The 23425-nt window shown below is 32.9% G+C and overlaps 1 long non-coding RNA gene across 1 annotated transcript in view; it reads right to left on the bottom strand.

Moving 5' to 3' along the window:
* Nucleotides 1–1871: 1871 nt before the first annotated feature.
* Nucleotides 1872–23425, bottom strand: part of LOC131552233 (uncharacterized) — a 23179-nt gene continuing 1625 nt past the window's right edge. The window contains exons 1-5 of the long non-coding RNA XR_009273930.1: nucleotides 22865–23425; nucleotides 22678–22755; nucleotides 4094–4190; nucleotides 3816–3980; nucleotides 1872–1990 (exon numbers count right to left, since the gene is read on the bottom strand). The exon at nucleotides 22865–23425 is cut by the window's right edge and continues 1625 nt beyond it. This is a non-coding gene — a long non-coding RNA (uncharacterized LOC131552233). The remainder of the gene's footprint in view (nucleotides 1991–3815; nucleotides 3981–4093; nucleotides 4191–22677; nucleotides 22756–22864) is intronic.

Below are 23425 nucleotides of genomic sequence, written 5' to 3' on the forward strand. Positions count from 1 at the left end.
ACAAAATTGCAAACCAAAGTGCTGTTTATTTCAAAGTACACTTTTCAAACAAACAATCTCACAAAAAAATACACATTTGTTAGGTTTTAGATCATGACATACTGTTCAGATTCAAGGCAAAGGGTATTTGGAAACTTTCTGGTTGTGAAACCATATTAATCTGTGGATACTCAACATACCTGTATGACTTCATACATCCATTAAAATCACTTCAAACGTCAAAATAGCTCATAAAGGTGAAGCTAGTTCAGAGAAAACTGTTTAAATTGTTTAATTCTACCACTTTTATGATTTAGGAGTTATCTGTATTTAAAACACGCATGTATTATGACAAAAAAAAAAAAGCTGTGCAAGCAGATCTGTTATCTGTTGATGATTACTGTGCAGCTTGCATGTAGAGGAAGACATTGAGAGCAGTTATTGTATCCAGAGGAAGTGTCATGTATTGTTACTTTGAGCATTAAAATGACACTTGAGATGACACTTCTCACTCCCTCTCTGGCGGATCTCTCATTATGTAACCTTGCGTGCACTTGCACCTGGCCCAGCGCCAAACGTTGACACGCAAAAATGTGTCACTGCATTCTGCTCTCATTCTAAGCACGATCAGAAATTGGAGCATTTCTCACGCATGCAGATTCTGCTCATAGCACGGATGCCAGTCTCTGTTAGAACAATTCCTGTTCATGTAACGTTCCTTCCAAAAACACGTTCTATAAACAGACGTTTAAGGGAGTGGAAGTGTGAGAGAGTGAGAGAGTGCATTGATGCCTACCAAAACAAACACTGCAGCAATTACAGCAACAAATCTCAGTTCACTGATTTAGACTCCGTTTAAAAAGTCCTTCTGATGGATGCATATACTGTTAGTAGCAATAATAGAATTTTGAATAGGAATTTTAAAAAATAAAACGCAATTTCAAATACTTTAAACAGCAATGTTTATGTGCAGTGTCAGTTTGACATTGAAACTGCATTTCATATTTTTATTAATTAATCATTTTTGGATTTAATTATTAGACATTTCTGAAACAAATATCAGAATGACGTTTTTTAATCATGCAATTTAAGCTAGCAAGAAGTGTTATTTTAGTATAATTGCAATAATATAGTTTTTATTAATGTTTTGAATTAATTTTTCTGTTTTCTGTTTTTATTTTAATTTCAGTCAGTTTGAGTAATTTATGTGTTTTTGTCATTTATATTAGTTGTTTTTATATAAAAAGGTCTATATTGTTTTTATTTTAGTAATTTTAGCATTTAGCTAAACTAAATCAAAATGAGAAATGTTACTCTGATAACAAGACTAAATGAAATGAAAACAAGAAATGTTGCCTTTGGCAACTAAACATTTTTTATGTATTTTGTTTCAAGTAATGATTTATTTATTTTTTTTATGGTTTTGGTTTTAGTTAACTATAATAACTTCTTATAAATATGTAAGAATAAGTAAGAATAACAATTAGCAATATTATATTTAATTTTCATTAGTCATTTGTTATTTTTATATTCATAGATATCCAAGTAATTTACAAATAATAATAATAATAAGTTTTGCTGGTCATAGTTGCATATTTACTTTGAAGTACTAAAAGAATCTGTAAAGGTGGCATAATGAACTGAATTAATATGAAGGTGTTTTATGAATTTTGCACTGCATTGCATTGTGTTTTAGGGGTAATGGAAATGTCCATAAAATTAATGGATAATGTTTTTAACAGTATAGTCAAAATTGCATTACAGTTTTAATTTGGAATTTTTACTAGTCAAAGTTGGTATCAAAATGGCTTGCCGTGTGTTGAAGTGCATGAGAAATGACACTGGAAACCTTTTAGCTGCTCTTCTCCACACACACAGTGCTCTGTTTTGCGTTTCAGCTCAGTGGGTGGCCAGGTCTCCAGTCACACGCGATCTCTGTGTTCAGCACAAGCCTCCCCCACAGACAGCACGGCGTTCGGGTCACCTTCTGTTTAAATAGCTCAGATAACACCTGTGCAACAACACATCCAGAAAGTGCATGAGGGCACGGATCCTTTATTCTCTCAGTCATTTGCATGAGAAAAGCAAATGGCATATTCAGATGTTCTTTCGGAGGGAGTGTTCAAGATACAGCATTCTGTAAATTTAATTGAAAAACAAGGCTGCAGCAACCTGACTGTCAACGGCAGTAGTGGCACTCTGGCTCAATGTGTCGTTTATGTAACACAAGATCTGCTGATATTGCGCCATTTTCAGTACCTTACACAAACACACTCTGTGGTTTGGAAGAAATCTCAGTGTACTTCCACACCTGCTTTCAACCATGTATTCAGCAGGGAAATGTTGCCTCGGTTCACACTACTGTGTCTGTGTGGAATCAGTGAGTCAAAACTTGTATTGCCAAATTTAAATCATTAAATTGCATTGCTGAAATATTGCGTTACTGTTAGCAATAAAGCATTATGATTAAGAGTGATATCATCAGAGAGTCACTAAACAAGAGCAAAAAAATTCTCTTATTATTCACCTGCACTGAAAGTGGCAATTTGGCTTTCATTTTATAACTGCATGAGAGATGATCATATGAAAATGTTTCATTTTAACACATATTTTTAATCAGTTAATTAAAGTGTGTTTTTTTTTTTAAATGTTGCACCTAAATAAATAAATAGTAGCTACTTTTAGGAAATGTTTTATAATGTTCTTACTCGCATAACTCGCATGATGTGAAAAGCCTGAAAATACTCATTTGAAAGGTTAGCTGATCTTTATGAAGGGCGTTATGTTGAGATCACCTGACCTGCACATGAATAATAATCATTTTACCTTGGTTTTATAATCATTTTACCGACTTGACATATGAGCCTGATATGCATGTCAGAAAAAAGAAATGAAAAACAAATGTAACAATTTACTCCCAAAAATATTAGTAAAATGTTTACATTTACAATAAAAGCTCTGCAGTTTTTGTTTGTTTGTTTTTTGTTTTGTGGGGGCAAAACATAATGTAACGCATATGATAACACATAAACGTTATACAAAAGCCTAATGCATAATATTTGATACTCACATTTTAGCATGATTTTTCTACAAAACTATGAATGGATAATAAGTAAACCCACATTAAGTTGGAGCACTTCAAGCAAGTGTTCATCTTGAATTATGCCATGGTCTGTCTGAATACTGGATTCTGATTGGCTGGCAGGCGTTGATTAAATTCGTTGAACCGCACAGGTAGTTCCAGGTCAGTTTAATCACGTTCTATATTAATGTGCTTCCTATAAACATTGGTAACCATACTAACATACAGTTACAGTTGAATAGTAATACATACGAAAATAACCGTCATTTTTATCGTTGCCGTCAAATATTGCAGCGCAAATATTATTAACATCTTTAATATATGATTAAAGATGCGATTTACTTCGCGGAGGTTCTTCGCCTCCACGTCGTGCATTCAAATCGTTTAATGCACAGCTAGCCGTTGATTATCCCGTTTATGCCATGGTCATTTGCCAGCATTCACATATTAAATATGTTAACAATATTTGCGATGCAATATTTGACCGGAACGATAAAAATGACGGTTATTTTCGTCTGTATTACTATTCAACTGTAACTGTATGTTACTATGGATACCAATGTTTATAGGAAGCGCATTAATATAGAACGTGATTAAACTGACCTGGAACTACCTGTGCGGTTCAACGAATTTAATCAACACCTGCCAGCCAATCAGAATCGAGTATTCAGACAGACCATGGCATAAATTAAAGTTATATAATAATAATAATATAACATTTATTCTTACTTTTAACTTAAAAAGCTCTAGTTACCTGCACAGTTGGACAGGCAGAAGTGAACGAGGCCCTCAGTCAGAGACTGAGAATGTAGAGGGGAAGTTCCTGCATCCTTTATGATTAGTGATTGTATATCACTCAACGCTGAAGTCACTCCAGCTGAACGCTGGCTGTTTTCTCCCTCCTCAAGCTGTTGATTACCTGAGTCAACGCTTCCATTAGAGTCATGGAGTGAGAGGGATACCAACACATCATAAACCAGATGGGCTTATGGACATTAAACTACACAGTCCACACCCAACAACAATACATACCGTTACAAACACTAGCAAAAAGACCAGCAAGAATTTCCATGCATACCACAGCTATCCTTCATGGAGAAAGCAATACCATGCTCGGTTGTGACCTGCTCTGTGGAAGAAAAAAAAAGAAAAGAAAATTTTGAAATTAGAAATAGAATTCAATTAATTCAATACTGAAAAGTATCTATACGTTTTATAATATAATGTTATGAAATCATAGACAGCATCATGTTTTGACATCCTGTTCAACTCACCCATCAGCGTACAATTATTATTTTGTTTATTATTAAAAAAAAAAAAAGTATTTTATGCTCGCCAAGTCCTCATTTATTTTATTAAAAAGCAGTATTATTGTAAAACATTTTTTTTTTTTTAAAGAACTGGTTTCCATTTAATTATATGTTAAAATGTTTAAATCAGTTTCAGCATCATTACACCAGTCTTCAGTGTGACGTGATCCTTCCAGAAATCATTGTAATATGCTGATTTTGTGCTCAGGAAACATTTCTGATTACGGTCAATATATATATATATATATATATATATATATATATATATATATATATATATATATATATATATATATATATATATATATATATATATATATATATATATATATTGCAGAAATGTTTATTTGAATAGCTTTAAAACTAAATAAATTTATCAGTCTTAATGCATCCTTGCTGAATAAAAGTATTAATTTCTTAAGAAAAATGTACTTACTCAAGGTCATATACAGTGGCATGCACTCTCAGAAATAAAGGTACAAAAGCTGTCACTGGGGCGGTACCTTTTCAAAAGGCACATGTCTGTACCTTAAGAGTCCATTTTGGTACCTTAAAGGTACATTTTTGTACTTAAAGTGTACATATTAGAACCTAATAGGTACAAAAGTGTACCTTTTGAAAAGTGACAGCTTTTGTACCTTTATTTCTGAGAGTGTATGAAAGTTTGGGAACCCCTTGAAGAATCTGTGAAAATTTGAATAATTTTAACAAAATAAGAGAGATCATACAAAATGCATGTTATTTTTTATCTAGTAGTGTCCTGGGTAAGATATTGTACATAAAAGATGTTAACATTTAGTCCACAAGACAAAAAAAAATAGCTGAAATTATTAAAATAACCCCCTTCAAAAGTTTGGGAACCCTTGGTTCTTAATACTGCAAACTTTTGCATGCCACTGTACATTAAACATTAATTCCATATTCATATTATGCAATATTCATAATATTAATTATAAACTTTATAATGTATAAATAATATTTATAAATGTGCATGTGAATATGGTCATTGAGGCAATGCAAAAGGCACCAGGAACATGTGATTAGAGTTCTCATGGTCTATCTGCTTCATTATGAGCTTTAGACGGTCATTAATAAGATATCTAATGGCAGACGTCCACTGAGTGATAGAAACATGAAGCTGATGAGAGGGGAACTCCAGTTCAACAATGATGCCCTTTTACTCCAGTATCACATTACCGAAGCATTTTTGAAGAAAATATAAAATAAGGAACTGTTTTAACAAAAGTGTTTATTTATGTCAAATGATGATATCAGATAGATATATTATACCTATGGAAAATTTTATGTAGAAGTTGTTTAACGCAATGCAAATCATATTCCAGAGGTATGATCTATTTATATTGATATAAACTACAGATATTTATCTTAAGTCTACTATAATGAACAAATTTCCATCCAACCTTAATTTTCTGTATACGCACACACACACACACACATATATATATATATCTATATATAGAGAGAGAGAGAGAGAGAGAGAGAGAGAGAGAAATAATATTATAGTTTTAATTAATACGTTGAATCAATTTTTATTTTTCGTTTTAGTACATTTGTGTTTTTGTCATTTTTAGTAGTTTTTTGTCTTAAATTTGTCTTACATGTCTATATATTTATCATTTTATTTCAGTTTTAGTATTTATTTTTTAATCCTCAAATTTAAAAAAAAAAAAAAAAAGTTAATCTAAATCTATTGCATCTGAATCAGTCTAATCATGCAAAAAAAAAAAAGAAAGAAAGAAAGAAAGAAAGAAAGAAAGCGAGGTTATAAAGACTAAAGTGAAGGGTATCACAAAAATACATAAAAATAAGTAATGTTTTGTGTAACAAGTACACACAAAATAAGTATGCTTATCCTCTATATGGCTTACCAATATCAATAATTATTATCCTGGTAGTGAGCCTAAATATTTGCAATAAGTTTCTATGTACAATGAAACACCCCAAAGACAAGATCTACATAAGATTGCAGCATCTTGCGTGTGAATCAGTATCAAAATGACACTGGATCCTCGGCTTATATTTACCTCTTACTTTTCATGAACTTCAGCCTTTTTTCTTTGCTTTTGGGTGACATAACAAAATACCAGGAAGTTGTAAATCGCTTGATAATAGACACAGACAAAATGGCACCACACTGATCTCTAGCAACCATCAGGATAGATTGCATTTTCTTACATCCAAAAGCAAATTCACACCGTCTGCCACAAACAAGTCTATACAATCTTCACCCCAGAGAAGATCTGTCCAAAACAAACAAAATATCTGCTAGAATCTCTCTCAAAGACTAGTGTCAGGGGAATAATAGGAGCTGTCACTGAAACTGGAGAGGATGGATAGACACCAGCTAGCGAAATGATGAACTCTGCAAAGTTTTCCCATAAATGAGATTTCAATACATGCAACATGCAAAAAGGAGAACATTCATGGAAAGTCCATTATCTGATGATCTGATGGCCTTTGGGTCTATATATAAGAGCTAACTCTTCAAATGCCATCTATTTTAGTTCTTGGTTGCGAGGAAAATGAATTACAGATGAACAGCATAAGGGAAATTCACTATGAATAAATTGTTCCCAATGACTGCGTTATTTATTTGCATGCATGGCCTGTGTTGTTTTAGTAGTCGATTTACAATGTTTTTAAGTTCCATGGATGAAACAAAATCATGTGTGTTTCAAAAACCATGAGTAAATTACTGAATTTTCATGTTTGGGTGAACTGATTCGTTAATGACAGATACACATACTAATGTAAGCTGAAAACCATCAATGTTGACATCAAATAGCAACACACAAACACAGCCAAAACAACAATGCGTCACCAGGCTGATGTAAACGTGTTGAATTTATTGACCTGCTATAAATTAAAGCAGAGATTTACAACTGTCACTACGGCAACTGGCTGGCGAGAAATCAAAACTTTAATCCTAGGCAGGGCAGTATTATACAGTCAGAGGATAATACGAAACATGTTTACAAAATATGACTGTAAACTTGATGCAAAGTAGAAAGTAAACTGAGAAAGGCTGATAATGGTACACTTGTTTGAGTACAAAAGTAAATAAGACAAACCAGCTTGTTTATGCACGTGAGCGCGATCACAAGGCCTTCATCATTACCATGTCAGTATATGACAGTCAGCTGTCTTAGAAAACACTTAAAATAAATAAATAAATAACCCTCTGTAAATAGGCAAAAAAAAAAAAAAAACTTTAAAAGGTGTATTAAATAAATAAATACATAGTCAAAAATAAATTAAACAGGTGCAATAAATAAATAAATAAACGAACAAACTAAATACATAAGCAAGTAAGTAAATTAATAAATAAATCTGTTTTAAATAAATAAATAAGCAATCAAGCCACTATAAATAGGCCAAAAATAAAAAAAAAAGCATATTCCCCCAAAACATAAAATATAGGTTAAACAAATAAATAAACTAACAAGCAAACATACTTAAAAATATGTGTATTAAATAAATACATACATAGTCAAGAATAAATTAAACAGGTGAAACAACCAAACAAACAAACAAGCCACTATAAATAAATAGGCCAACAAATAAAAATAAGCATGAGAAAATGTCATTCTAACAGCAATGAAGCACATTATCACTTCAAGGTAACAATCATTAATAAGAGAGAAATATGAGAATACTAAGTTTATGTCACAAGTGAAGAGCCTTTTGCCTGTCAGTGTCTGTGTAACTGTAAACACAGTGAAATGAGATACTGCAGTTGTATTGTTGAATAAGGGACAGAGGTCGTAAAAGTTCATTTAGCAAAGAGTATTGTACTTGCTCATCTTAACGATACATTATACTAGAGTGTGGCTTTGCACCAGGAGAAAATTACAATTTGCTAGAAACAATGAAGTCAAAAAGTCCAGTATTGTATTTTTAAATAAATAATTAATTAATTTACAGTGGAATATTTATATATTGTATTTATTTATTTGCTTGTTTGTATGTAAAATACATACATTGTGACCAATGGTGATTCATTTTATGGCTTATTTATAAAATATATGTAAAATAAATCAATTGAAATTAGCATACAGAAATATTTAATTCATATTTAGTCATTTAACAATTGTTATGTTAAAAAAGGGGGTAAGAAAGACAAAATAGAAAGACAAAAAGAAAAAAATATATTTTAACATTCCAGTGAAAAACTTCTATTTTGCATTTTATTCAATTATTAATTAATTGTGGAATTTTCATTTATTTATTTACTTGAAATTATTTTATATTATCCAAATAAATCATAAAACTTTGTTGTCAGTGTGGTCTCTGTTTTTTCTTTCTCCATGCAATATCTAATTCATAAATTAGAGTGATCAATATTTCATTCATAAGGAGGATGAGAACATGACAAACATTCTAAGATCCACAAAAGCATGACATGACAGAAGAGAAAGTTTCAGTTCCTCTGTGCTTTTCGTGAGAATATGGTTGTTAGGGAGTTGCTAGGGTGGAGCGATGGCAGTACTGAGACAATACAAACATGACAGAAACTCAAATTTAGCTCCCATGTGCAGTGACAAAGAGCAATAACAATACAGCAGAGTTTTGCCTGTCCTGACTCACAGCTTGTACTTTCACATGCTTGAATTAAACAGTGCAGCTGATCTTCTGGCACACTGTAGTGTATTGTTTGCATGGTCACAGTGACCGGAGCACAATAAAAAAAGAGACAGTAATCCTAGAGAGTGGTATTGTGGGTGTTTGCTGGTGTATGTGTGCGTGTGAGCGAACTGCCTCTTCCCCCTCATCTGGCCAATCCAGTCTGGTGTGTTCCATTCACACTGACACCGATTCTGTGACCTGCTTGCATTTGTAAACTACAAAGAACTAAATGTGCTGCACTGTAAAAACATCCACAGAGACTGACACACACACCCACATATACAGCTGTCCTCCAACACGTCCAAAAAAAGAAATAACCCTTTTATCAATGAAGATTAGAGGAAGGTCTTTTCACATGTCATTCATAAATTCACATTTATAGAATAAATGATGTTCAGACTGAGCTGCAGAACACTGTGCAAATCTGCTTATTTAAGCAAATTCTTCTTTCAAAAATTACAAAACTTCTAACATATATAATCATTAAAAATGTTATATACATAATTAAATTGTTATTAAATTAACAAATGTATTTAATTAAAAGATGTATTACAAGTTGTATATTTTATTTTATATCCTAAACTCCAATTATGTTACATATTTTAACAGTTTATAAAATTTAAAAAATAATTATTACAAAAATATAAAATCATAATTTGTTTTAATTATAATTAAATATTTACTAAAAGTTTATTTCATATTCAAAGTCTATTAAACATTTATTAAATTACAATTTATATATATTTTTTTTATTAAATTAACAATTAATTGATTCAATTCCATTTAAATGATTCTTAAAGGTTTATTTTAATATTCATTATTAAATATATTTAAAAATATATATATATTTTAGACCTGATGAGATGATGCAGATTGAAATGGGTTTTACAGGTTATGCACAAAATGTATGTTCACATCATTCTTAACTGTAATGGGAACTGCTATCATTTATAAAATTCTAAAGATATAATCTTTGGATTTGTTTAATTGATTTGAGTTGAATTGAAAATGTAATTTTGGTCCCACTTTATATTAGGTGGCCTTAACTACTATGTACTTACATTTAAATTAATCATTTGGTACAATACACTTATTGTGTCCATAAATGTTCTTACATTGTACTTATATTGCTAATACTACCTTTATGTAATTACATCTGTAATTAATTTATGTAATTACATTTATAATTACACTGTTGATCCATCCCTTACACCTAAACCCACCCTTAAACCTACCCATACCACCAAACCTGTCCCTAACCTTACCCGTATCCCACCTCAATAGCAGCAAATGTGTTCTGCAATACAATATGAACACAATAAGTACATTGTACTTATTTTTTGATGTAAGTACATAGTAGTTAAGGCCACCTAATATAATGTGTGACCGTAATTTTTAAAAATCAGTTCATTTTTTAACCATGGCAGGCTCTGTTCTGGATTTACAGGAACATCAGAATGAAAATTCTGCTAAAGGTCTCCTTTCGTTTTTCTAGGAGGAAAGGAAATCATACAGGTTTGGAACAGCTTTCAGCATGATAATTAGCATGAAAATACATCATGGCTGTCAACTCTGAGAATTCTAATCTTTTCTAGTTTAAGAAAGTTTGTATAAACACAGTCACACACAGGCCAGCAGTGGCAGGAAGTAGTGTGTGCATTGCTTCAGACGGTCACGGCACATCAAAGTGCAGCGAGACACATATAATCCAGACTGACAGGCCAGCCATTCTCCTTTTCACATTACCTGTGGCAACACCTCTCCTTTCTCACTCACTGAAGCAACACAGCAACCAAATACACCCCTAGCAACCGTTACGGAGGTGACCGACCTTAAACATGCATACTGTCAGAATTCAACAATGTATTACACCGAGAAATAAAACAATTAATAAAATAAAATAAAATAAAATAAAATAAAATAAAATAAAATAAAATAAAATAAAATAAAATAAAATAAAATAAAATAAAATAAAATAAAATAAAATAAAATAAAATAAAATAAAATAAAATAAAATAAAATGCTGGTGAGGGTAATTAAATTAAATTAAATTAAATTAAATTAAATTAAATTAAATTAAATTAAATTAAATTAAATTAAATTAAATTAAATTAAATTAAATTAAATTAAATTAAATTAAATTAAATTAAATTAAATTAAATTAAATTAAATTAAATTAAATTAAATTAAATTAAATTAAATTACCCTCACCAGCATTTAAAATGTTAAAAAGGGGTCATATTACACTTTTTTCACAAAATGTATGTTCACATCATTCTTAACTGTAATGGGAACTGCTATCATTTATAAAATTCTAAAGATATAATCTTTGGATTTGTTTAATTGATTTGAGTTGAATTGAAAATGTAATTTTGGTCCCACTTTATATTAGGTGGCCTTAACTACTATGTACTTACATTTAAATTAATCATTTGGTACAATACACTTATTGTGTCCATAAATGTTCTTACATTGTACTTATATTGCTAATACTACCTTTATGTAATTACATCTGTAATTAATTTATGTAATTACATTTATAATTACACTGTTGATCCATCCCTTACACCTAAACCCACCCTTAAACCTACCCATACCACCAAACCTGTCCCTAACCTTACCCGTATCCCACCTCAATAGCAGCAAATGTGTTCTGCAATACAATATGAACACAATAAGTACATTGTACTTATTTTTTGATGTAAGTACATAGTAGTTAAGGCCACCTAATATAATGTGTGACCGTAATTTTTAAAAATCAGTTCATTTTTTAACCATGGCAGGCTCTGTTCTGGATTTACAGGAACATCAGAATGAAAATTCTGCTAAAGGTCTCCTTTCGTTTTTCTAGGAGGAAAGGAAATCATACAGGTTTGGAACAGCTTTCAGCATGATAATTAGCATGAAAATACATCATGGCTGTCAACTCTGAGAATTCTAATCTTTTCTAGTTTAAGAAAGTTTGTATAAACACAGTCACACACAGGCCAGCAGTGGCAGGAAGTAGTGTGTGCATTGCTTCAGACGGTCACGGCACATCAAAGTGCAGCGAGACACATATAATCCAGACTGACAGGCCAGCCATTCTCCTTTTCACATTACCTGTGGCAACACCTCCTTTCTCACTCACTGAAGCAACACAGCAACCAAATACACCCCTAGCAACCGTTACGGAGGTGACCGACCTTAAACATGCATACTGTCAGAATTCAACAATGTATTACACCGAGAAATAAAACAATTAATAAAATAAAATAAAATAAAATAAAATAAAATAAAATAAAATAAAATAAAATAAAATAAAATAAAATAAAATAAAATAAAATAAAATAAAATAAAATAAAATAAAAATAAAATAAAATAAAATGCTGGTGAGGGTAATTAAATTAAATTAAATTAAATTAAATTAAATTAAATTAAATTAAATTAAATTAAATTAAATTAAATTAAATTAAATTAAATTAAATTAAATTAAATTAAATTAAATTAAATTAAATTAAATTAAATTAAATTAAATTAAATTAAATTAAATTAAATTAAATTAAATTACCCTCACCAGCATTTAAAATGTTAAAAGGGGTCATATTACACTTTTTTCTTTATGAGGTTCACTTACATTCTTAGTGTAGTTTTTACAACACAAAGTTTTTACTATACCATAATTTAGTTTTTAACCTTTTTTCCCCACTGAGGTAGAATTGAAGAATTTTGCTAAATGAACTCATGTGAACTCAAATGAATGTCAAAAGACACATTTAAAGCTTGACATCAGATCTGTAAAAATACAAAGTTGTGTGCTTTACAGAAAATATAATGGAATGAGGCTTTAATGAGGATAAAACTCCCAAATCACGTCTATGTGTTTGTGTGCAGAGGGTCTGCGGTGAGGTGAATTCGGGTTTGTGTTTTTGGGGCCGCCGAGGGGCAGCTTCTGTTCCACTGAGACCTTTTCATTTCACAACAGAAGGACTGATCTGCAGTCCACAGCGACAAAACAAATGACCGATCTAATTAGAGAAATATCAGAATTAATAGAGCATAGTACTTTTGGAGGACTTGGGAATGCAAAAGCCCAAACAAAAGGGTCATGGTCCAGTAATTATTTCCTCCCTTCTGTCTTAAAAACTATCTATCCATAAAAGTATTAAGTATTCTTGCATTATTCACACGAAACCTGCCATTTGTGTCCCTATATGATGATATAGAATAGCAAGGGATATAAAAATATCAATATAAAAAAATTATTATGGAAATAATACAGGACAAGGCAATTAAAACTATATGAATATAGCAAAAATAAGACAAAAGTAAGTTTAAAATAAGTTAAAGTCAGTACAATTTTTTAATGTTTTATTATACTCACCAAAGGCTGCATTTATTTGGTCAAAAATACGGTAAAAACAGAAATATTATGAAATATTATTACAATTGAAAACAACTGTTTTCTATTTGAATATATTTTAAAACATAATTACTTTCTGTGGAGTATTTTAAAATGTAATGTATTATTTTACTCCAGTTGTGTTGCTTAATATTTTTTGGAGACTGTGATACTTCTTTTTTTAGGATTCTTTGATGGAAAGGAAGTTTAAAAGAACAGTGTTTATTTGAAAATGTTTATTATTATTATTTTGTCTCTTTATGTATTAATTTCTTTGTTTTTATTTATTTGTAACAATGTAAATGTCTGTGCTGTCACTCACTTTCAATGTAATGCATCCTTGTCAAATAAAACAATTTTTACTTATATATATATTATTGCCCTACAAAGGCAAAAGACCTTAACTCGCTAGAGTGTGAAACTGAGAAAAATGACTTTAAAGTTTTTTATTTGTCCAGCCAAATTAATTATAAGTAGGACACTGGAAATTTGGCAATTAGATGATTTAGTAATGAAAATTATATACATTAAAAAAATTATCTCAAACTTGATTTTTACCCCTATTTTGAAGTTACTGTACTCTGCCTTTGCATTGTCTGCAAAACGTGAGAAGTCACACCAGGGCAAAAGACAGTAACTTCCACATTATCAATATTTGGTTGCTGATCACCATTTACAAAATCGTTACAGTACACCTGTATAAATTCTAGTGATCATGGGACTACGTCATATAGGCTATTGCATAGAGAAATGTGACTGTATTAATTGTTTTTTTTTTTTTTTTGACCGTAACAAGAAGACTAAAAGTTAAACATATGAGTGGATAACGTTTTGCAACCAATTTATTTGCTATGCTCAATAATGTTAAAGAATGCTAGACATCGCGTAATTGCTTTTATATAGACTTGAATGAAAACAGTCTAACCTAAAAGGACGACTTGTGGTGTGAATGCCAGCAAGCATGCTTGTGGATTAAACATCTCCAGCGACGTTCATCGCTAGGGATTGATTTTATCAGGTTACAAGGTAGGATATGGATTTAATTGCGAACTGTTAGTACTGATTTTATGTGACGGCATTCTAGTCCACATCTGTCCAACTAGAAGAGACAGCCTGGTGAATGATCTGCATTACAAAAAGGAAATAATAATAATAAAAAAAATCTTTAAAGGTTATTCACGATTTGCTGCCAAGATATCTAATCTATACAGTGCTTTGTTATATGGAGCTGCTAATTTATTTGTCTAATAAAGTGCTTCAGTGACAGATCAGATATAAAAGTGTAGGCTACAAGTTACACCGTAACTAAAACGCGGCAGTCTTTAATGAATGAATGAGATGATGCATTTATATAACGCTTTATTGTGTATTGCTGTACACCCAAAGCACTTTACAATCATGTCGGGGGGTCTCTTCTCAACCTCCACCAGTGTGCTGCATCCACTTGGATGATACGACGGCAGCCACAGGACAACGGCGCCAGTACACTCACCACACACCAGATACAGGTGGAGAGGAGAGAGAGTCATAGAGCCAATCAAGTGGATGGGGATTATTAGGAGGCCATGATTGATAAGGGCCAGTGGTCAGATTAATGGTCATTAAAACAAAGGCAGAACACCATAACTAATTTTGAGCGTTCCACACAAAGTGAAAGAACCGTAACTGGTGTTATACAGTGTTCTGCCTTGGTTTCATCTGGGTTTTTTGAAGTTACGGTTGAGACGACCCATTATTTTCTCAGAAAAACAACGAAATTGGCTTAAGATACTAATGCACATGATAAACCTTTGCACAGCAGTATATGTATGTAAATTAGAATGTCGTGGAAAAGTTCATTTATTTCAGTAATTCAACTCAAATTGTGAAACTCGTGTATTAAATAAATTCAGTGCACACAGACTGAAGTAGTTTAAGTCTTTGGTTCTTTTAATTGTGATGATTTTGGCTCACATTTAACAAAAACCCACCAATTCACAATCTCAACAAATTAGAATAAGGTGACATGCCAATCAGCTAATCAACTCAAAACACCTGCAAAGGTTTCCTGAGCCTTCAAAATGGTCTCTCAGTTTGGTTCACTAGGCTACACAATCATGGGGAAGACTGCTGAGCTGACAGTTGTCCAGAAGACAATCATTGACACCCTTCACAAGGAGGGTAAGCCACAAACATTCCTTGTCAAAGAAGCTGGCTGTTCACAGAGTGCTGTATCCAAGCATGTTAACAGAAAGTTGAGTGGAAGGAAAAAGTGTGGAAGAAAAAGATGCACAACCAACCGAGAGAACCACAGCCTTATGAGGATTGTCAAGCAAAATCAATTCAAGAATTTGGGTGAACTTCACAAGGAATGGACTGAGGCTGGGGTCAAGGCATCAAGAGCCACCACACACAGACGTGTCGAGGAATTTGGCTACAGTTGTCGTATTCCTCTTGTTAAGCCACTCCTGAACCACAGACAAATGTCAGAGGCGTCTTACCTGAGCTAAGGAGAAGAAGAACTGGACTGTTGCCTAGTGGTCCAAAGTCCTCTTTTCAGATGAGAGGAAGTTTTGTATTTCATTTGGAAACCAAGGTCCTAGAGTCTGGAGGAAGGGTGGAGAAGCTCATAGCCCAAGTTGCTTGAAGTCCAGTGTTAAGTTTCCACAGTCTGTGATGATTTGGGGTTCATTGTCATCTGCTGGTGTTGGTCCATTGTGTTTTTTGAAAACCAAAGTCACTGCACCCGTTTGCCAAGAAATTTGGAGCACTTCATGCTTCCTTCTGCTGACCAGCTTTTTAAAGATGCGGATTTCATTTTCCAGCAGGATTTGGCACCTGCCCACACTGCCAAAAGCACCAAAAGTAGGTTAAATGACCATGGTGTTGGTGTGCTTGACTGGCCAGCAAACTCACCAGACCTGAACTCCGTAGAGAATCTATGGGGTATTGTCAAGAGGAAAATGAGAAACAAGAGACTAAAAAATGCAGATGAGCTGAAGGCCACTGTCAAAGAAACCTGGGCTTCCATACCACCTCAGCAGTGCCACAAACTGATCACCTCCATGCCACGCCGAATTGAGGCAGTAATTAAAGCAAAAGGAGCCCCTATCAAGTATTGAGTACATGTACAGTAAATTAACATACTTTCCAGAAGGCCAACAATTCACTAAAAATGTTTTTTTTTATTGGTCTTATGAAGCATTCTAATTTGTTGAGATAGTGAATTGGTGGGTTTTTGTTAAATGTGAGCATAAATCATCACAATTAAAAGAACCAAAGACTTCAACTACTTCAGTCTGTGTGCATTGAATTTATTTAATACACGAGTTTCACAATTTGAGTTGAATTACTGAAATAAATGAACTTTTCCACGACATTCTAATTTATTGAGGTGTGTAGGGGTGTGTGGAACCCCATCAACTTCGGTCAGAAATCTTGGTGTAATCTTTGATGATCAGCTGACCTTCAAAGACCACATTACAAAAACTGCTCGATCTTGCAGGTTTGCACTATATAACATCAGAAAGATCAGGCCCTTTCTGACAGAGCATGCTGCACAACTTCTTGTCCAGGCCCTTGTCATTTCTAGGCTGGACTATTGCAATGCTCTTCTGGCTGGACTTCCGTCTAATACAGTCAAACCTCTACAAATGATTCAGAATGCAGCGGCACGACTGGTCTTCAACGAGCCCAAAAGAGCCCATGTTACACCTCTCTTTATCTCCCTGCACTGGCTACCAATCACGGCTCGCATCAAGTTCAAGACACTGATGCTTGCATATAGAACAACCACTGGCTCAGCACCCGTTTACTTGCACTCTCTATTAACAAACTACATCCTCCAGAAATCTGAGATCTGCTAGTGAGCGACGCCTCGTGATACCATCACAGAGAGGCGCAAAATCACTCTCTAGATCATTCTCATTCACCATTCCTGGCTGGTGGAACGATCTTCCCACCTCTATCCGGAATGCTGGATCCCTGTCAATCTTCAAGCAACAACTGAAAACTCATCTCTTTCGACAGCACTTGACTTCATCCTAAACTTAAAAAAAAAAAAAAAAAAATTATCTTTACTTATTCCTTCCTTTGGTAGTTTGTATTTATTTGAACAATGTCTGAGACTTGGTGTTGCAAGCACTTCGTATGTCTGATTGCCTCTTCAAGATTAATCGCTCGATGTATTCCCCAATTGTAAGTCGCTTTGGATAAAAGCGTCTGCTAAATGACTAAATGTAAATGTAAATGTGTGTGTGTGTGTGTGTGTGTGTCTGTGTGTCTCTCTCCCTGGACCACAAAACCAATTAAGTGTCAATTTTTCGAAATTCCGATGTATACATAATCTGAAAGCTGAATGAATAAGCTTCCCATTGATGTATGGTTTGTTATGATAGGACAATATTTGGCCGAGATACAACTATTTGAAAATAGTTTGAAATCTAAGGGTGCAAAAAATTCAAAATATTGAGAAAATCGCCTTTAAAGTTGTCCAAATGAATTCTTAGCAATGCTTATTACTAATCAAAAACGACGTTTTGATATATTTACAGTAGTAAATTGACAAAATATCTTCATGGAATATGATCTTTACTTAATATACTAATGATTTTTGGCATAAAAGAAAAATCTATAATTCTGACCCATACAGTGCATTTTTGGCTATTGCTACAAATATACCCCAGCGACTTAAGACTGGTTTTGTGGTCCAGGGTCACACATATACATATACATATATATGTATGTATGTGTATGTGTATGTGTATGTGTGTGTTATATATATAGATCCAGAAGCAGCAAAGCAACCCCAAAACATCTTTGAACCTCCACCATGTTTGACTGTAGGGACCAGGTCCGGAGTGGCCATCGGGAGAACCGGGAGAATTCCCGGTGGGCCGCTCTGCCCCGCTCATAAATTGGGCCGGCAGACTCACCTGCTTTTTTAAAATTTATTTTAATTTTTTTACATACACAGAATAACGTCTATGTGTTAAAGTTACTGTGTGGCTGATAACTAAGCTAATATCACTAGATTTGAATTTAACATTAAAATGTTACGTTTTCTGTTGTCAGAGTGCGCGCGCTCTCTCTCTTCCTCTACACAAGCGCGTGTCCCAGGTCGTTGCCATGGAGACAAACCAAAACCATTAATGCTGTGGTGTGAGTTAGCCAGAGTGCGCTAATCGCGGGAAGAATAAAATGGATAGTAATTTTTCTATTGATTGTCTGTTTCAATTAAAAGTGATTTTAGCCTGTTCTTTCTTTCTTTCTTTCTTTCGTTCGAGATGCTTACTGATTTTCCATTTAGTTATTGATGACTGCTTGGCAGCTTTCAATTTTGAATTGAACTTTTTTTAAATTTTTATAATGTTACAGTTGTATGTTTTGTAGCAGAAATGTTTCATATAATTTATTTAATTATTTTATTTATTACATTGACGTGGATATATATATAAAAAAAACAATAGTGCAAAAATTTCTTACTGCACTACTTTATTTTCGTTTGAATGCAAACCATTTTTTCATAATGTAACAGTTGGACTACTTGTTGCAGAAAACTCAGTATGTGATTTTTTATTGATATTTATGGCCATATTTACATTATTCATATTTTTTTATTGAAACATGTCAAAAATAAATATAACAGGATAGTAAGAACAGATCTGTCACTTCATTTATCCGGTGGGAGGGGGTTGGATAGGTGGTGGGCTGGTCTTGAGCATTACACTCCCGGGCTGAAAATGGATCCCACTCCGGCCCTGGTAGGGACTGTGTTCTTTTCTTTGAAGGCCTCATTTCTTTTTCTGTAAACAGTGCCATGATGTCCTTTACCAAAAAGCTCTACTTTTGTCTCATCTGTCCACAGTACGTTCTCCCAGAAGGATTGTGGTTTTGTCACAGAAGTTTTGGCAAACTCCAGTCTTGCTTTTTTATGCCTTTGTGTTCAGCAGTGGTGTCCTCCTGGGTCTCCTACCATAGCGTCCCTTTTCATTCAGATGGCGACGGATAGCACGAGCTGACACTGTTGTACTCTGTGTCTGCAGATCAGCTTGAATTTGTTTGGAAGTTAATCAGGGTTTTTTATCCACCATTCGAACAATCCTTCGTTGTAATTTTTCATTAATTTTGCTCTTCGGTCCACGTCCAGGGAGGTTAGCTACAGTGCCATGGGCTGTAAACCTCTTGATGATATTGCACACAGTGGACACAGGAACATTAAGATCTCTGGAGAAGGACTTGTAGCCTTGAGATTGTCCATGTTTTTTCTCTCAAATCCACAGACAACTCTTTACACTTCTTTCTTTCCTCCATGCTCAGTGTGACACTCAACACAAAGGTTGAGTCAACTTTTCTCCATTTTAACTGGTTGCAAGTGTGATTACTATATCACCCACACCTGTTACTTGCCACAGGTGTGTCTAAATACAAATTACAGGAGCATCACATGCTTGAAAAGCAATTATAATAATTTTGAAATTGAAAATGAAATTTTGAAAATGAAATTTTGAAAATAAAATTTTGAAAATGAAATTTTATCAAGTTTGACTTTTCTTCTGTTTTTTTGTGTTGTTGCAGTGCAAACAAAAACAATAAGCATGTGAATACCAAAACATTTGCAATTGGAACAATTTTCTGAGAGAAGTGTTGCATTTTCTGACAGAATTGCATATTACACACACACACACACACACACACACACACACACACACACACACACATATATATATATATATATATATATATATATATATATATATATATATATATATATGTATATATATATATACACATACATACATACATATATACACACACATACACATACATATACATACATACATATATACATACACACACACACACACACACACACACACACATATATATATATATATATATATATATATATATATATATATATATATATATATATATATATATATATATATATATATAAAATATCTATTAAATTAAAGTCCCCTAAATATTAAGAGTGATCTGTCAAAGTCTTGAAAAATACTGTATATGAAATCTCTGATCTACTACCATGTGCAAACCCAAGAGTAACCTGCTGCCATCCTACAAAGTATCAGTCTTTCACCTACATCCCAATAAGACATGAATAAACTGGTATTTCATCACTCCTGCACATCCTGCATGTTTTCAGTGGGTTAGATGAAGGTCACTGTCCTTCAGTGCATTTCTGCGAATCATCTTTGACATCTACTGTAATGTTCATATTCAATGGTTCCAGCCTAAGTGCTGGTGACATTCCTGCCGTGTTATGGCAACAGTGTGAGATGGTCTTGCTTGAACAGTCTGGCTCCTGCTGCTAGAGGAGATTCATGTTTCCTTAACAGCTCAGTGGGACATGAGAAAGATTTTACAGCCAGTGAAGCCGAACGCTCATTAGTGCCTCTGTGTGCAGGTACTGTCTATCAGTGCAGCTGCGGTCAATCACTGCACTTTCTTCAAGGTTGTACTTGTGATTTTAAAGGAAAACTTGTGGAATAGATTTAATTAGGGGATTATTTGTTAAATTTGTTCTTTATGCATGTTGTTCTTATTTTGAACAATTAATCTGTGTATGTTTCATTTAAAAAAAAAAGACCTTATAATTCTCAAAATATCATAATTTAATCTTCCAGTGAAAAAACAGGCTTCTCTCTGGTAACGTATACTGGACTTCTCCAGTCATTTAGATTGCTAACCGCAAACTGGCATCCAGATCTGCCTCCGTCCAATCAACAACCAACAGATGGAATCAAGTCTTCACCTTAAATCATTTTCTTTCTGGAAAATCCATTTCACTCAACTGTATGTCACAATGCAGAAGAAAAGATCTGTTGTTACTTCAGTTTCATCGTCTTTTTAAATGGAGCTAAGAGGACTACAATTTTAACAGCCAAAGCATAATCTTAATAGCTAGATTATTTAATAAATTAATACACATGGCACAGGAGGTTTAAAGAATTTTATAAATGACAGAAGTTCCGATTTTCAGTTCGGAATTCTGTGAGTGTAGATGCCATGCTGAGACCTGCTGTCTCAGTGTTATTATAATATCAGTTATGTACTTATACTATTAGTATTAGTTTTTGGTTTTATTTTACTTATAATATAATACTTTCTGTTTTCACTTTACTTTTTGTTGTTGGGTTAGTTTTTGTTGTGTTTTTGTCATTTTTATTATTTTTTATGTCTTTGTTGTTTTTATTAATTGTTTAATTTTTGTTCATTTAGTAGTTAAAATTAAAAAAATGTATATGTCTACATAGTTTTTATTAATTGCTTAAATTTTAGTTACTTTAGTACTTTAATTTAATTTAAATTTACTTTAGTTTAAGTTTTTGTTTGATTTTATTTTTTGCAGTTTTAATTCATTGTATAATTTTAGTTATTTTAGTGTTTCAATTTAAATTTTGTTTAGTTTTTAATGTTGTGTTTTTGTCTTTATTATTATTATTATTATTTAAATATGTCTACAGTTGTTTAAATTTTAGTTGCTCTAGTACTTTCATTTAAATTTTAGTTTAGCTTAAGTTTTTGTTGTGTGATTTTTATTTATTTTTAAATATGTCCACAGTTTTAATTCATTTTATAATTTGAGTTATAATTTTAATATTTACATTTAATTTACGTTTTGATATTTATTGTTATTATTATTTTATTATTATTATTATTATTAAATATGTCTACATAGTTTTTAATATTTTTTAGTTTTTTTAGTATTTTAAAAATAAAGAAAAAATGAAAAATGTTACTTGACAACTAGCTGAAATAAGTTTAATTTTGTTTATTTAATTTTAGTTTTAACATTTATTTCAACAAATTATTTTTAGTCTATAATAAAACTATAAGAAACTATATAAAAATCAAGTCTTTTACCGTTTAGTTTAATCCACTTTAATTTTTTTATAATCTCCAAAAGCATTCCAACTGGAACTGAGTTTCGTTTTGTGAGGCATTCTGGGAATCTGTCACCAGCAGCATCATCTAATCTTAAACTGGACCATTTGCAGAATCTGGAAATACTGGCCTTGCATTTTGTTGGTACCTGTATGTGCTTTTGTTTCTTCTGATATCTACAGCCTGGTCCTCCCATAAAACCCTACAATCTTTATCTTGGAGCCAGATTTCCCATTGCTGCAAGACTCTGAACTTATCATCCCGCTGAAGGGGGGTATGGGTGGAGAGGAAGTGGCTTGTTTTCACTGGGAACTCTGGATGTTTGGGATGGCGTGGACTCGTGCCAGCTGGTTATAGCGTGCGTGTGTACGTGCAATTTCAGCACTCACCTACTGTAGCATTGTTCTTCCAGGCCGTTGGTGTGGTACCACACACTCATGATCCCGGCGCATTATTGTACCATAAACCTGGAGATACAAACAACAACAACAGCAATGTTAGGAACTGTTTTACACATAAAGGCCAGTGTAATTCTTACTATGCATAAAAAAAAGTGATGAATCCTCTAAACCGTACCACCAAAAAAGAATGATGTATTAATGACAACAAAAAAGTCCAGAGGAAATGATACGAATTCCTCCCTCAAACAATACTGTGAGGGCAGGCAGAACTTCAGATATTACTAGCTGTAGGGAAAATTCAGCATGTAGCCGTGTCTTGCCAAACGGGGATTTTTCTTCCTCCTCCTCACTCTGCTCAATGTCACGCAAGTTCCTTGAAACAAAAGAAAGACAGAAATAACGAGAGACGAAACGCAAGAAAAAAAAAGAATTCATGCCAGTGCAGAAATAATTACCATGTTGATTAGTCACATCTCTACCCTCTCCGCACGCGACAAACGATCTGCTCTGCATAATACTCTCATGCTTTGTAAGATCTGTTGAATTCTTTTCCAAGGAACAGTTTATGTATTTGTGTTATATATACTTCTTATGTATACTATATGCAAAATTGCCCACATTTTTCAAGATTTAACACTAATGTCTTACAATATATTCAGTAAAATAAAAAAATAAATAAAATTTTTAAAAAATAAAATAAAAAATGTCTATGCAAGGCCTGAAAACTTGTCTCAAT

The sequence above is a fragment of the Onychostoma macrolepis genome, chromosome 13, assembly GCF_012432095.1.
Source record: "Onychostoma macrolepis isolate SWU-2019 chromosome 13, ASM1243209v1, whole genome shotgun sequence".
In the NCBI taxonomy this organism is placed as follows: domain Eukaryota; kingdom Metazoa; phylum Chordata; class Actinopteri; order Cypriniformes; family Cyprinidae; genus Onychostoma; species Onychostoma macrolepis.